Source organism: Condylura cristata, unplaced genomic scaffold (assembly GCF_000260355.1).
Source record: "Condylura cristata isolate star-nosed mole 26May11 unplaced genomic scaffold, ConCri1.0 scaffold00011, whole genome shotgun sequence".
NCBI classification, from domain to species: domain Eukaryota; kingdom Metazoa; phylum Chordata; class Mammalia; order Eulipotyphla; family Talpidae; genus Condylura; species Condylura cristata.
In genome coordinates this window covers 9105554-9117752 of record NW_004567112.1, presented here as the reverse complement: position 1 = coordinate 9117752, position 12199 = coordinate 9105554, and the positions used below count along the sequence as shown (strand labels likewise).

Genomic DNA, 12199 nt, shown 5'->3' with positions numbered 1-12199 from the left:
ATCAGATGGAGAAACCGAAGCTCAGAAAGGACTACAGTGTCCGAGCTGAACAGGAGCGAGGACCACAGAAACCTGCCACACTCCACAATCCTCTTTTCCCCATAATCTGAAGAGTGAGTGAGTACAGCCCCTCCCCAGGGTCTCCTGCATGGGGAAGCACTTCGGAGACGGTGGGGGGTGGGGGGGGCTCAGAGGTCAAGCAGCTGTTTTCTTGGGGAGAAGGCAGGGAGCCCATCCCCCAGGAATCTCCACCAATCACCCTGTATCAACCACCAGGGAGCTGTGTGCACATGGGCTCAGCCCAGCCCATACCCACTCCCCACCCAGAAGCCACCCCTGCAGTCTGCTGCACCTCAACATCTTTGCAGACAATAAAGGATATTCTTGTTGGGCCCAACGAGGTAGTGCACACCACTATGAAGCTACCTGCAGCCACTGCAGCACGAGTTCAAGGAGTTTCTGGCCAAGGAGGTGACCCGCATGGCATGGCAGGCCTCTCCTGACCATCCCACTACCCTCCTCAGTGGTATGTTTCAGTAGATCTGCCTGTTCTGTTCTCAGCTCTGTCTCTGGTGAATCCTCTCACCTCCCATTCCTCTGGCCTGTACCCGTTCCTGTATGCATAAATAAACAAATCTGGCAGACTCTCTGGGGGTGACCACCTATCTGGCAGAGGCAGCAGACACATCACGGGGGGGGGGGGGGGGGGAGCTGGGAAGCTAAATTTCACTGCTTGCGAAGTGATCTGACCGAAGTCCCAAGCTCCCTGCTAAGCGCAGCTCTCCTGTCTCATCTCTCCTGGCCTCTCTGGGCTCTGGAACCTCTGCCCCACCCTGTCCCTTACACCCACACCAGTGAACCTCACAACAACCTCAGCATTTCTGCACCTGCTGTTCCTCCCACTGGGAACCCTAAGCCTGTTCTCTCACTGCAGTGCCTTCCAGTCTCAAATCAAGCATCATCCCTCAAGAGACACTGTCCAGGATGACAGTGGAGAGCCAGCCCTCGGCGACTCACAACATCCTGTTTCATTATTCGTGTTTCTCTCTGAAATGATCCTTTTTTTAGGGCCATGCTTGTCACAGTCACTTTCATTCTCGAGAACATGGGCTCTGCTAAGGCAGAAGCCTCATTACTGTCAACCCAGTTTCCTCATGGCCAACACCTGGCACAGAGAGATGCTCAAAAAGCACACGGACTGTTGTGTGAGCACTGGGCCAGCCCCTCGCAAAGGGGCAGGAACCAGGATACCCCTGGGCTGGCCGAGGACATCAGTGGGTCTATACAAAGTCCCATATTCTTGTCACTGGACAGAGCCTTGGGGCAGAGGTCAAATCCAAGACAACAGAAATGAAGACCTTCTAGTGTCATCTTCTTGAGGTGTCAACATGCCATGAGGCCTGGAATTGGGGTGCAGACTCAGATACACAGCAGGTACTGACAGCTTCAGTCTATCAGGTTGGATGAAGCTCAGCTGGAGGAAAGCTGTCAGTGGAAGGCTCCCAGGGCATGAGAGAAGTCAAACAGCTGAAACAAACAGCGTTTTTCCACTTTCTGAGCCTCAAGCTCTGCTCCGTGGCTTCCCACATATTGGACTTGCCACCCACCCACTGCGCCACACCCGAAAGCATGAACTCTTCTTCTTCCCACGAGTAGAGACCTAGGTAGCTCTGGGACCTGCCCCTGGCCCAGGAAGCCTTGCACAGCACGTCCCAGGGGAGCAAACTGGGCGCTGGTCTCCCTGGCCCAGGTATCTCTTTACCACAATAACCTTTGACTCTCAAAAAAAAAAAAAGAAGAAGAAGAAAGAAAATACTATTCTTTCAAGTAGGAACAGAAGAACAGAGATGGAACAAAAAAATGCTCGAGGCCAAGTCAGTCCAGATCAAACAGGCCCAGGAAGGAAGGGGCGGGAGAAGCAGTTGGGCAAGTGTGGATGCTCCGATTCTGAGTGAACGTTCCATCTCCTGGGTGGACAGGAGCAACTGCCCCAGTGGCTGGCCCTTCGTGTCTGCACAGTCAGCTGTGGAGAAGTCCAAGTCCAAAGCACCCTACTCTAGTCTGGTAAGCATTTGAACGTCTGCTCTCAGATTTGGGATCAGCCAGCACTTAGCACAGAAGACCCAAAGATGCACCAGGTCCACAGAATGGCTGGAGGCCACTGAAAACACACCACCATCAAAGTGAGCTCCCCCTCCCAGGCTTCTCAGAAGGTGGGGTCTGGGCCTCCCTCCCCGCCAGGACAATGGCGGACAAAGCAAGGCTTTGGAGTCACGGGTGAGTATGGTTATTCAAAATTCACAGGGCAGGGCTCTTAGCCCAGCCAGTAACAAGGAGCTTGGCCTTGCACTGACTCCGCCCCAAGAGGCAGGGAAAGAGGAGTCTCCCTGGCCATCCACTCCCATCTTTCCAGATCACACTGCTGGAGCCTCCGGGTTTGCCCTCACTTGCATTTGGCAAAATTCAAGCCACATTTGTAGGCTTCTGGTATCAACAATAGACTATTGGCAAACTCTGGCAAATTCCTTGTCATCCCCCTCTGCACCCGAGAGATGACCTCTGGGCCTCTGGGCTAGTTTTCTGTATGTTTTGTGAATGTTTAACGGTCTGTAAACACTGTTGCCAAATGTGCCCTCTTGTGCTTATTCCTGTCAGCACTGTGTCCAAGAAAGACCCATCTCTGGGAGGGGAGATATCAAAACTCCTGGTTCTGCCACCGTGCAGCCTCTAGGATGCGCCTCTTGCACCAGCGTTCACCTGTTCACTCTACCTGGGCACCACATTCCGCTCTCCAGCCCCACCAGCAATGCCACACAGGTCACTCTTGAACCTACCCCTGCAGACCTCTCTGCAGGTGCTAAGCACATGGTTCTGCAGGCCTCCTGGATGGTGGCTCGTCCCTGATGTCTCAAGGAGCCCAAATATTTCTTTAGATGCTCGTTGGCTCTGAGGCACCTTCACTTGCCAACTTTCACTAAGACCTCTGTTCATTTTCTATAGAGATTTCTGCCTTTTTCTGAGAGACTGTATATGCTAAATGTTAGTCCCTTGCCGCTTTGACAATGTAAATCCCTCTCTTCTTTCTGTCAGCTGCCTGTTAACTTTGTCACCAGTGAGCTCAAGTCTCTCATGCAGATGCATCCAATTGTAAGAGATGGGGACACTGGCCATTTCTCAGCTGTTACACTGACTCAGGTATCCCGTCCATGGGGTTAGGTGCTGTGGACACAAGAGGGGCTGATGCGTCTGGGGAAGACAGACCATCCAGCAGCAATAAGAAGCACGCAAAGACCATAGACGTAGAATGAGCGGTTAAAGGTTTCTGGGGTAAGGTGTCTCGCTGATAGACCTTGGCAGGTAAACTTGCCAGGCAGCCCCAAGGGGAGAGTACCCCAGGCCAATGGGACAGCATCTACAAATGCCCAATGTGGAACACCACAGGAGTCCAGCATGGCCACAGGCTGGACAAGGAGGACGGGGCCATGTCCAGAGGTGCTCAGGTTTGCTCTGGTGCAGGACAAGGGACAGTGCATGCCCCTGTTCTCCCCCACAGCCACTGGGGAGTTGCCCTTGACACCAGCGCACTCAAGGGAGACATCTGGCCTCGCCTCAGCTATCAGAGCAGTGTATGCAAGTCTTCAGGAAACCCACAGAATATTCTAGAAAAAAAAAAAAGGATTCAGGAACATCCAAGTTCATCAAGGTAGAAAAGAGGCCACTCTTGGGCAGGTCTTCATTGCCCTGAGAAGTCCCTTTCCCTCCCCGGCCTCGGGTGGAAGCTCTCACTTCACTGCTGCTTTTGCCTTGAAAGGTCTCAGCCATAATTCCCCCGTCACACATGCTGGTGCCAGAAACATACCGAATAACATCGTTAGTGACAAAGCAGAATCTTCCCCCAGACCCTACCATGATCTCTGCCATGCCAGCTGTTTGCTGAATCCAAACCATTTGCATGCTCAATCATGGCAATTTTCAAGGGGAAAAAAAAAGTCATTGGTGGGAGACCATTTTGTTCTGAGCTATGTGGCTGTCTTACAGTTCCCAGCCAGGGAGGAAATCCATACGCCAGGCACATGGCAGCCACATGGAGAGCACAAGAGGGGCTGTGCAAAGCGCAGTGAAGGCTAACGGCCTCAAAGGGCCAAGGGGTGACGGCTGAGTGAGCCTTCAAAATAGGTGTGGAACCTGGAAGGGTCGCTGGCCAATAAACACTGTCTCTGGGTACCCTCCTGTCTCTCCAAAGCTGACAAAGACATTCTGTGGTAGGGCAGTCACCTTTTCAGGCCAGGGCACTAGCTAAACAGCATTAGGAAATTTCAAGAAAATAGGGAGATTATCCTGTGAGTTGAGGGCACATATAGTCTTCCCCTTCTCCTTGGCTCCACCAGCTTGCTTGAGGGTCACCGGAAGCGAGGAGGAGAGCCAGATGCCTTTAGAATGGTGCTCCCCACACTCCTCCAACCCATAAGGTGCTCCCCATCTCAATCTCTGCGCTCACTGACTCTGCTGTGTTGTGATTCTTGTACAGGGCAGCCGCACAGCTCCCAGGGCCACCCCACAGCCGAGAGGGCAGCAGCTGCCAGGCCCAGCTCAGGCGTCGGGCTGCAGCCGGAATCAAGAGGCTGGAACTGACCAGAGCCCACCGTCTCACCCCGATGAGTGAGGCTCACGGTCTCACACAGACCATGTGGGCTGTGGGTATGTGCTCAAGGTCAACACCACCATTTTAGTTGACTCCCTGCGTCTTTGACAGCTCCTAGTCAGAGGAGCAAAACCCATGTGCAACAGATTGACTAATAAATTAGAGTCCGCAAAGCCTCAGTCTCAGGCCTCTACACCCGGTAAGAGGTGGGGGCGCAACAGGATTGGATCCCCAAAGAAGAAATTCACGCTGTGAAAGCAAAGCCGACTTGCCCACTCTTGAGGGAACCGGCCATGGAAAGCTGGAGCGACACCTGGATCCCATAACTCTCGGAGATCCGCTCCCAGCCTGAGCTGTTTACAGTCGCCTACAGCAAACCAACATCAGCTGGGCGGGGATGGACGTCTGCCCACGAAGAAGCCGGGAGGTCAGTGGGAAAAAATTATTTTAGTCAATGTGGAGCCTTCATGTTTGGAACTTCTATCCAAACTGGCAATGTTCTCATGCTCCCCCCGTGCGGATGAGGCCCTCCTCCGAGGCTCACTTCCAGGGAGCTTGGGACGGGGGGAGGGGGGCCTAGGGGGTCACAGGGCTGATGAAGGGTCCCCAGAGAGAGGAGCCCCCATCCTGGGAACGCAGGTCCCCCTGCCGCGGATCTGCGCAGGCCAGCGGGATGGCTGACAAGAATAAGAGTGTGAAAGAGAGCAGGGAGGGAGGGTGGGGAGAGGAGAGAGAAAACGCTGTCTGTGTAGGAGTTGGTGTGAGCCCAGGTACACCCAGGATACTCACCCTGTGTGTGATGGTTTTGTTGAGAGCCCGACCTGCTTGCCACAGACTAACTTCTGGGGTGTCTGGGTTGTTAAGGACTTGGATCAGCATCTCCATGGGACACAAGTCTCACCCCGCCTAAGCACGTGCGTGGCTGATGCTAGTGACCCTCAAGGACTCCAGACACTGAGCTTTCTCAGTGCAACAAGGCTGTGGTGATCCTATAACCATGCTCGATCAAATGCACCACAATCTTTGGCCACAGTTCCTGTCACATCAAACTCAGGGACCCTCCCCGCCTCTAAAATAAGCTAGAAGTCTTGGAGTCCGACCCTGCTGTCCTCTCAGGCCAGCCCCGCTCGGGTCTTGAGCCTTTGTGCCATCAGCGTGAGGTTTCCTGTACTTGCTGCTTCTGCCCAAGATCACCACCCTGATTTCCTTCCAGTTGTGCAGGAAAGTGTCAAACACAAGTGCCGGAGCCCTCTGCCATGGTGGGGACAGCCATCGTCCTTGACAGAATGTGCGGGAGGAAGTATGCTGCAGAGGCCTGATGATATGAAGGACAGCAGGGTGGTGGCCTCCCAGGCCAGGAGTCTGGACCCATAACTGAGAGCATCTGCCCCAGGACACCATGAAGGGGAGACAAGATACCCCAAATAAACTTGTCACCCAATAGGGCTCAGCCCCGATGTCAGGGAGACGGAGCATGCCGGAGAATTCCCTCCAAAAGGACCACATTTGAATTTTAGTAAATCAGCTCAATATGGTCTAGGGTTGTGGGTATTCAATAAAAGAAGTCAGTGAAATCACCAGACAATAAGCTCTTTCAACACAATCTTTTTTTCTCCCCCCATCTGGGGACTTGAATACAGTTCATATGAATAAATCCTGTTGTGTAAAAGCTGGGGGAGAAGAAAAGAGAGGGTGGAGGATGGAAGGAAATGGCAAGATTCCCACTTGTGGGCCTAACAGGAAAGCTAAGACAGTCTCCAGGACCCAAAAGAATGCCAGGGAGCCAGAAAGCCCTGGCCAGCGGTGGCGACAGCCTGCAGTCAGGTGAGGAAGCTCCCGGAATGTCCCCACTCACACACACCCAGGTTCTCCTCCAGCGCCCTCCCTCCTTGCTTTCCAGCTCTAGGGCAGTCCTCAGCCTGGCCCTCCACAGGTGGCCTAGCCACAGCAGGGCTGCCCTGCAGTAGGGCAGCTCCTTTCAACAGTGCACAAAGGCACTTCCTGCCTCCTCCTCCCCCATCCTCCACCCCCAACTAAGTCAAGATGACGAGAGCCAATGAACGCACAGGCTATTCTCTAATTCCTCCCGAATACCTCCAAGAGCAGATGCAACAGCCCCGCCCTACTGGGTGTCAACACACCTGTGAGGAGGAAGTCAGCCCCATGAGTGGCAACCCAACATCATTCATGGTTGAGTGTCACCTAGGCCCATCATCCGGTCCTCCTGGACGGAAGCTCGACAGTCTTCCCGGAGCCTGCACTGGGAAGACCCAGCTCCCAGAATCTTAGAGTCAAAGTTCACCTGAAGAACAAGCCAACCTGACGTGGGCTTTGACTGTTTAAAAATGGAATCACCCTGCATCGATCCCCTTCATTCCTGTAAAATTCCACCTCCCCTCTCCCAGACTGGTTCAGCCAGGGCCGGAGCACCTGCTCTTGTATTACCAGGCTCCTCCCAGGCTGGAAACAAGGCATTGCCACCCCTGACATCACATCACCTGGGACCAGGTACACCGTTTGGCTAACTCATGGGTTCCCCGCCCGAGAGCAATCCCAGCTAGCAGAGACAAGCAGGAGTGCCGAGAACAGTCAGCAGAGAGAATTACGGTGCAGACTCAGCACTCAGTTCCAGCTCAGTAACTTTATTGGTGGAACAGAGACTTGCAAAAAGGCTGCATTAGATCCATGTGTGCATGGCTGCGGTGTTCCCAGTCTGTGCCAGAGCCGAGGCTTCTCTGTCCTGTCACTCTCCTGCACTTAGCCACTGCCTGGGCTTCAAGGAAACTGCCTTTCCTGTCTCTAAAAAGAGGGAGCGTTTCACCAACGCGTGGAACACTCCTAGTCAACAAGAGTCTGGCGTGGAGGATTCTGTGTGGCCAACGAGAGCTCTATCTTTTTGTTTTGTACCAAAAGTCTTCAACCTCTTCACCTGGACCTGCAGATCACAGCAGACATAACCACAGCGAGACCTCAGATTCTATTTACAAGCCATAAGGGGCCAACTTCGCACTTGATGGATTGGACATCAGACACCACAGCACCGCCACCTCTCGGGTTTATCTTAAACTCTGCTCTCTGGGTGGTAACCTGCCAGGGGGTGGGGGACCCTGCCCCAGTTAACTGCAGTTCTGAGTTTTCACACAAACCTGAGAGACCACCATCCCTGAGGGAGATGGGACAAACATTTCAGTCTCTCCAAACATTTCCCTCATCCCTTTTGGGGTCACTCTGCCCCCAGCCTCAAAACTAAAGACCTGCTCTCTTTCTCGCTAGTTATCCAGAAAGTGACAGACAAGAATCACACAGGGTGCAGGCTCTTGAGTGTGCCTTCTGTCACTTGCACGTTGTTGAGTAGCCCTCCTGCTTACTTATAGACTGTTTGTTTATAAATCTTGGACTTTCCTTGTCCAAGAGACGAAAGGACTGGTTCGAGGTCACTTTTAGCATGAAGATAAGTTTGGAGAAACTGAACTCGACTTAGGGCCTTTTAATAAAGCTGATGCCTGAAAATAGGGTGAACCACAGTCTCTGTCCACTGGGAATAAGGGGTTTCCTGGGATATGGGACTTTCAGTGGCAAAACCAGGAAAGTCCCAGGCAAACAGGGAGGTGGTGGCCTAGTGGGGAGCGCCCCTCCCCCACCCCCAGGTGCACCAGGCTGACTTTCCTTCTAGTCTCAGCAGGTTGCTGCGAGGGAGCTAGCAGCCCTCTACCTTTACTCCAGGAATTCAGCGGCAGGCCTGAGCGCCTATGCTGCGGGCAGATTGCTCCACCAGACCAGCAGCTGCCTTTGAAGTCACAGGAAGGGGCCCAAGACAGAAGAGAAGTCAAGAGTGTCTACAACACAGTAAGCAGGGCTTCTTCCATGGGTGGGGTGGTGTTCTTCTGCTCTGCCTCATGTTGAGCACTGAGAGACCAGGGGCAGCACAATCCTGCCTTGGCAGGGGGCATTATCCTGCCTTGGCATTAGGAATTAGCCTGGGGGAGGGGGGTGGCGGCTCCTGGGGTGTGCTCCATGCTCCCTCCACTCCTCCTTTCACTGGGGTTCTGGTTAGTTCGTGCCCACATGAACCAGGAGACTGAAGACTACAGAAAGATGCTCCCAGTTGTCACAGCAGAGGATGGATCTCACCTACAGGAATTTTCTGGGGCACCAGAGAAAAGTGGGGCAGGGGCAGGATGAGGTCTCCACAAGGATGAGACGTTCCTTGTCCGTCTCCTTTCCGCCGACATGGAGGTGGACCAGGGGGCTACCGCTCAGAAGTGGACTGGGTACACCCACTCAGCACGCCCAGCAGCCTTGAAAAGCATGAGATGGGTCTAACAGGTGCCCAATTAACTGTGAGGACCCCGCCCGCCTCCACAGAAAAACATGGGAGGATTCAGGGCCTCTGCTTCCTGGAGTGAGAGTATCGTCACCCCTTCTCCAAGGTCTCTACCAACAGCTCTTACAGGTTATTTCACCAAGCGGCCCGTGAGGCAGGTTAGTAACATTATCCTCACTTGTACAGATGAGGAAACAAGGCCCAGAGAGATTAATTGACTTGCCCAAGGTCACACAGCAAGTTAGTGGCGAAGGCCAGATTAGAACCCCGAGCCCCTGAGAGCTCAGGCCGTGCCCTGCTCCACGAGATCCCTCAGTCTCGGGTCCAGAGCGTGGGCAGAGGCAGGGCTGTGCCCTCAGAAGCCCTGGCGGTCAGGGGAGGTGCTGCAGGGGCACAGGCAGGCTCATACTCACAAGCAGAAACCTGCAGGATCCTTCTCTGTACCACCAGGCAGCAACACCCCTGTGCTGGAACAGACAGAAACACGGCTCGAGTCGGGAAAGCCCAGGGTGGCCCCCACGCACTGGCCTCTCCTTTTCTGGAATTTGGCTTGAACTTGTGCTTCCTTTTCCTCGCTGGACCAGGCCTGTTCTTGAGACCAGAACATGGGAGACTACGTGCGCTTGGGGCCTCGGTTCATTCATTCACTCACTCCTCAGCCATGTTCCCGGCAGCCACTCTGCGCTTGGCAACTCCCCAGGGCTGGAGACAGGGACACTTAGAGAAGAGAGACAAGACCACTATCTGGAAGGACTTGGATCTAATGGGGAAGAGACATACATACATGTAATAATTACAAGACAGCATGACATTAACTCAATGAACACATGCCAGATACATGATGTGCCAAGCACAGGTGAGGGAGAGGCTGGACTTCGAACAGTGAGGGAACAGAGGAAATCTGGGGGGACTTCATGGAAGAGGAGGCACATAAGCTAGGTCCTAAAGACTGTAGTGTTTCATTGAGCAGCTGGTCCTTCCCTGGCTAAAAGGGGTCTGAAGTTGTTTCAAGGACTTTTTTCCAAATAAACTTATTAGAATGGAAAACTCAGTTCTCTGGATTTTGTACCCTGTTTTTGACTGGGGGTGACAGCCTCATCTCTTTAGGTCCAATGGACTTGTCCCTCAGGTGGGGGTGAATCACCCTGCATGACAGAGGATAGCTGGGCTTCACTAACAATCTGTGGAGACAGGTTCATGCAAAAGTCCTTGAGAAGCACCCCACCCCCACCCATGGGGGGGGCAATGCATTCCCTTTCCCACTAAGTCTACTGCCTTCCAGATCTCAACAGGAAATTGGTTGTATTTATAAGACTCACAATCCTAATCTGACCTCCTTGGGCTCCACACACTCCCTCCTTCATTTTCCTCTCAAGACACATACATCCTCCCTTCAAAGATTCCTCAGTGACCACAAAGCAACTACCACCACACAGCCAGCTGCAGACAACTCCCCCAGCCTAGCTTCTTGATGGGGAAACTGAGGCCTAGAAAGCGTGGGACTCTGAGCCTAGGGAAAGAGCATCATGGGTCTCCAGTTCCCAAGCTGCAGAACACTCTACTTCCTGTCTCAGCCTGTGCTTGGACAGATACGCCCTGCCGGGCTGGGGCAAAGTCTCCTCTCTCTGAATGACAGCCATCTTTAGGGAAACACTTCCCATCATTAAAGGGATTTGGGAGAAACTGGCACCACTTCCTCAGCTTTGAAGAGCCTTGGCCTTCCTGGCCCTTTAATTGTGCTGGGAAGCAGCCTGGTTCCCAGAATCTCTGCCCTTTCAGAAGAGGAGAAGGGTCCCAAGCAGAATTTCTTCCCTCCCACCCTGGCCTTTCAGCACCAAAGGTGACCCCTCAATATTTCTGGTAGAGAACATTTCATTACCCAAGCATCAAGGGCTCCGGCACAAAGAGCTTCAAAGTCGGGAGGACTCAGGGTCAAGTACAATACTGAGCAAACCCAGAGCAGAGGATTCTGAAGCTTTATGTTGGTGACTGTTTTCAAGCCGTGTTCCCACAGCTTTGCAAAGCCTCTCATGGCTTAGGGTGAATGACATTAGCTTCCTGCAAATTGCACAAGATTTGGTTAAAGGGCATTGTGTGACTGGGAGGTGTATCAGTTCACTCTCCACTGGCTTTTAACGTTTCAGGTGAGGAAGGAGTGCATATAATTACCTATCTTTTCTTCAATGGTCCTCAACTCATCTGCTCATTAGAATCACCTGGAGACTTTTACAAAGCCACCACGCCTGAACAAAGCCCCAGCTAGTGAAATCTCCATGCTTTGAGTAGGGCCTATACACCTTTATTTTTAGCCTCCCCGATGGTTCCCAGGTGTGGCTAAGAACCACTGCCTGGGCTGGAACTTAAGCGGGGAAATACCTGAGCTCCCAGGCAAGGAAAATCAAGGAATACAGGTGATTCTTTTGAAGGTGAAATGAGCAGCATCCATCTCTTTTAATCTGCTTTTCTTTTTCAGACTTTCCCTGATCACAGATCTCAGGATTCCTGTAGAAGCCTTCAAGTACTTTTACTGGCTTGGTTCTTCATAACTCATGTGCCCCTTCCAGTTCCCTAGAACTAAGTCCCCCTCCTGGGATCAGGGTCAGACTTAGAGACAAAAGAACAGGGGGAAAGGCTACTTCATACTCTCCACCAATTACTGTGATCCAAATTAAAGTGACGATCTCAGCTGTGCCGGTTTGGCTCCAAGTGTGACGCAATTCAGGAAGCTTCCAGAAGGACATTCCAAGAGTGATCCACAGATAGTAGGTCAGTCACATTTGGCCCTGGACACACTCACCAGCTGGGGGAGCAGTAGCAACCAGAATGGGGGACCACATGGTATGGGTTCAGCCAATGGGCTCATGCACAGTGATCCCAGAATGCCTTTATGAGTCATAAATATGTAAACACCCAACGATGGGAACCTTGCAAGGCACTCTCAGAGGTTGGCCCTGCTTATACGACACCAAAGAGATTCACATACAAGATGTAAAACAACTATACCATCACGTTTTATGACAGCTCTCGTAAAAGCCTCTTTTGTCTACCACCTCCTTCCCATGAGGATGATCCATACCAAAAAGACCAGAACAACAAATGTTCACGAGGGTGTGTAGTAAAAGGAACCCTCATGCACTGCTGGTGGAGATGTAGCCAGTCCAGTCCCTATGGCAAACAACACGGAATTTCCTCCATCTACCACATGACCTAGCAATTTCATTCCGCATTTGTCC

At 52.6% G+C, this 12199-nt stretch overlaps 1 protein-coding gene across 1 annotated transcript in view; it reads right to left on the bottom strand.

Annotated features, from left to right (window-relative positions):
* AFAP1L2 (actin filament associated protein 1-like 2) overlaps positions 1 to 9423 on the bottom strand; it is a 77790-nt gene extending 68367 nt beyond the window's left edge. The window contains exon 1 of the mRNA XM_012723786.1: positions 9380 to 9423. The gene's annotated coding sequence lies outside the window, so the exon portion shown is untranslated. The remainder of the gene's footprint in view (positions 1 to 9379) is intronic.
* Between the last annotated feature and the right edge of the window lie 2776 nt (positions 9424 to 12199).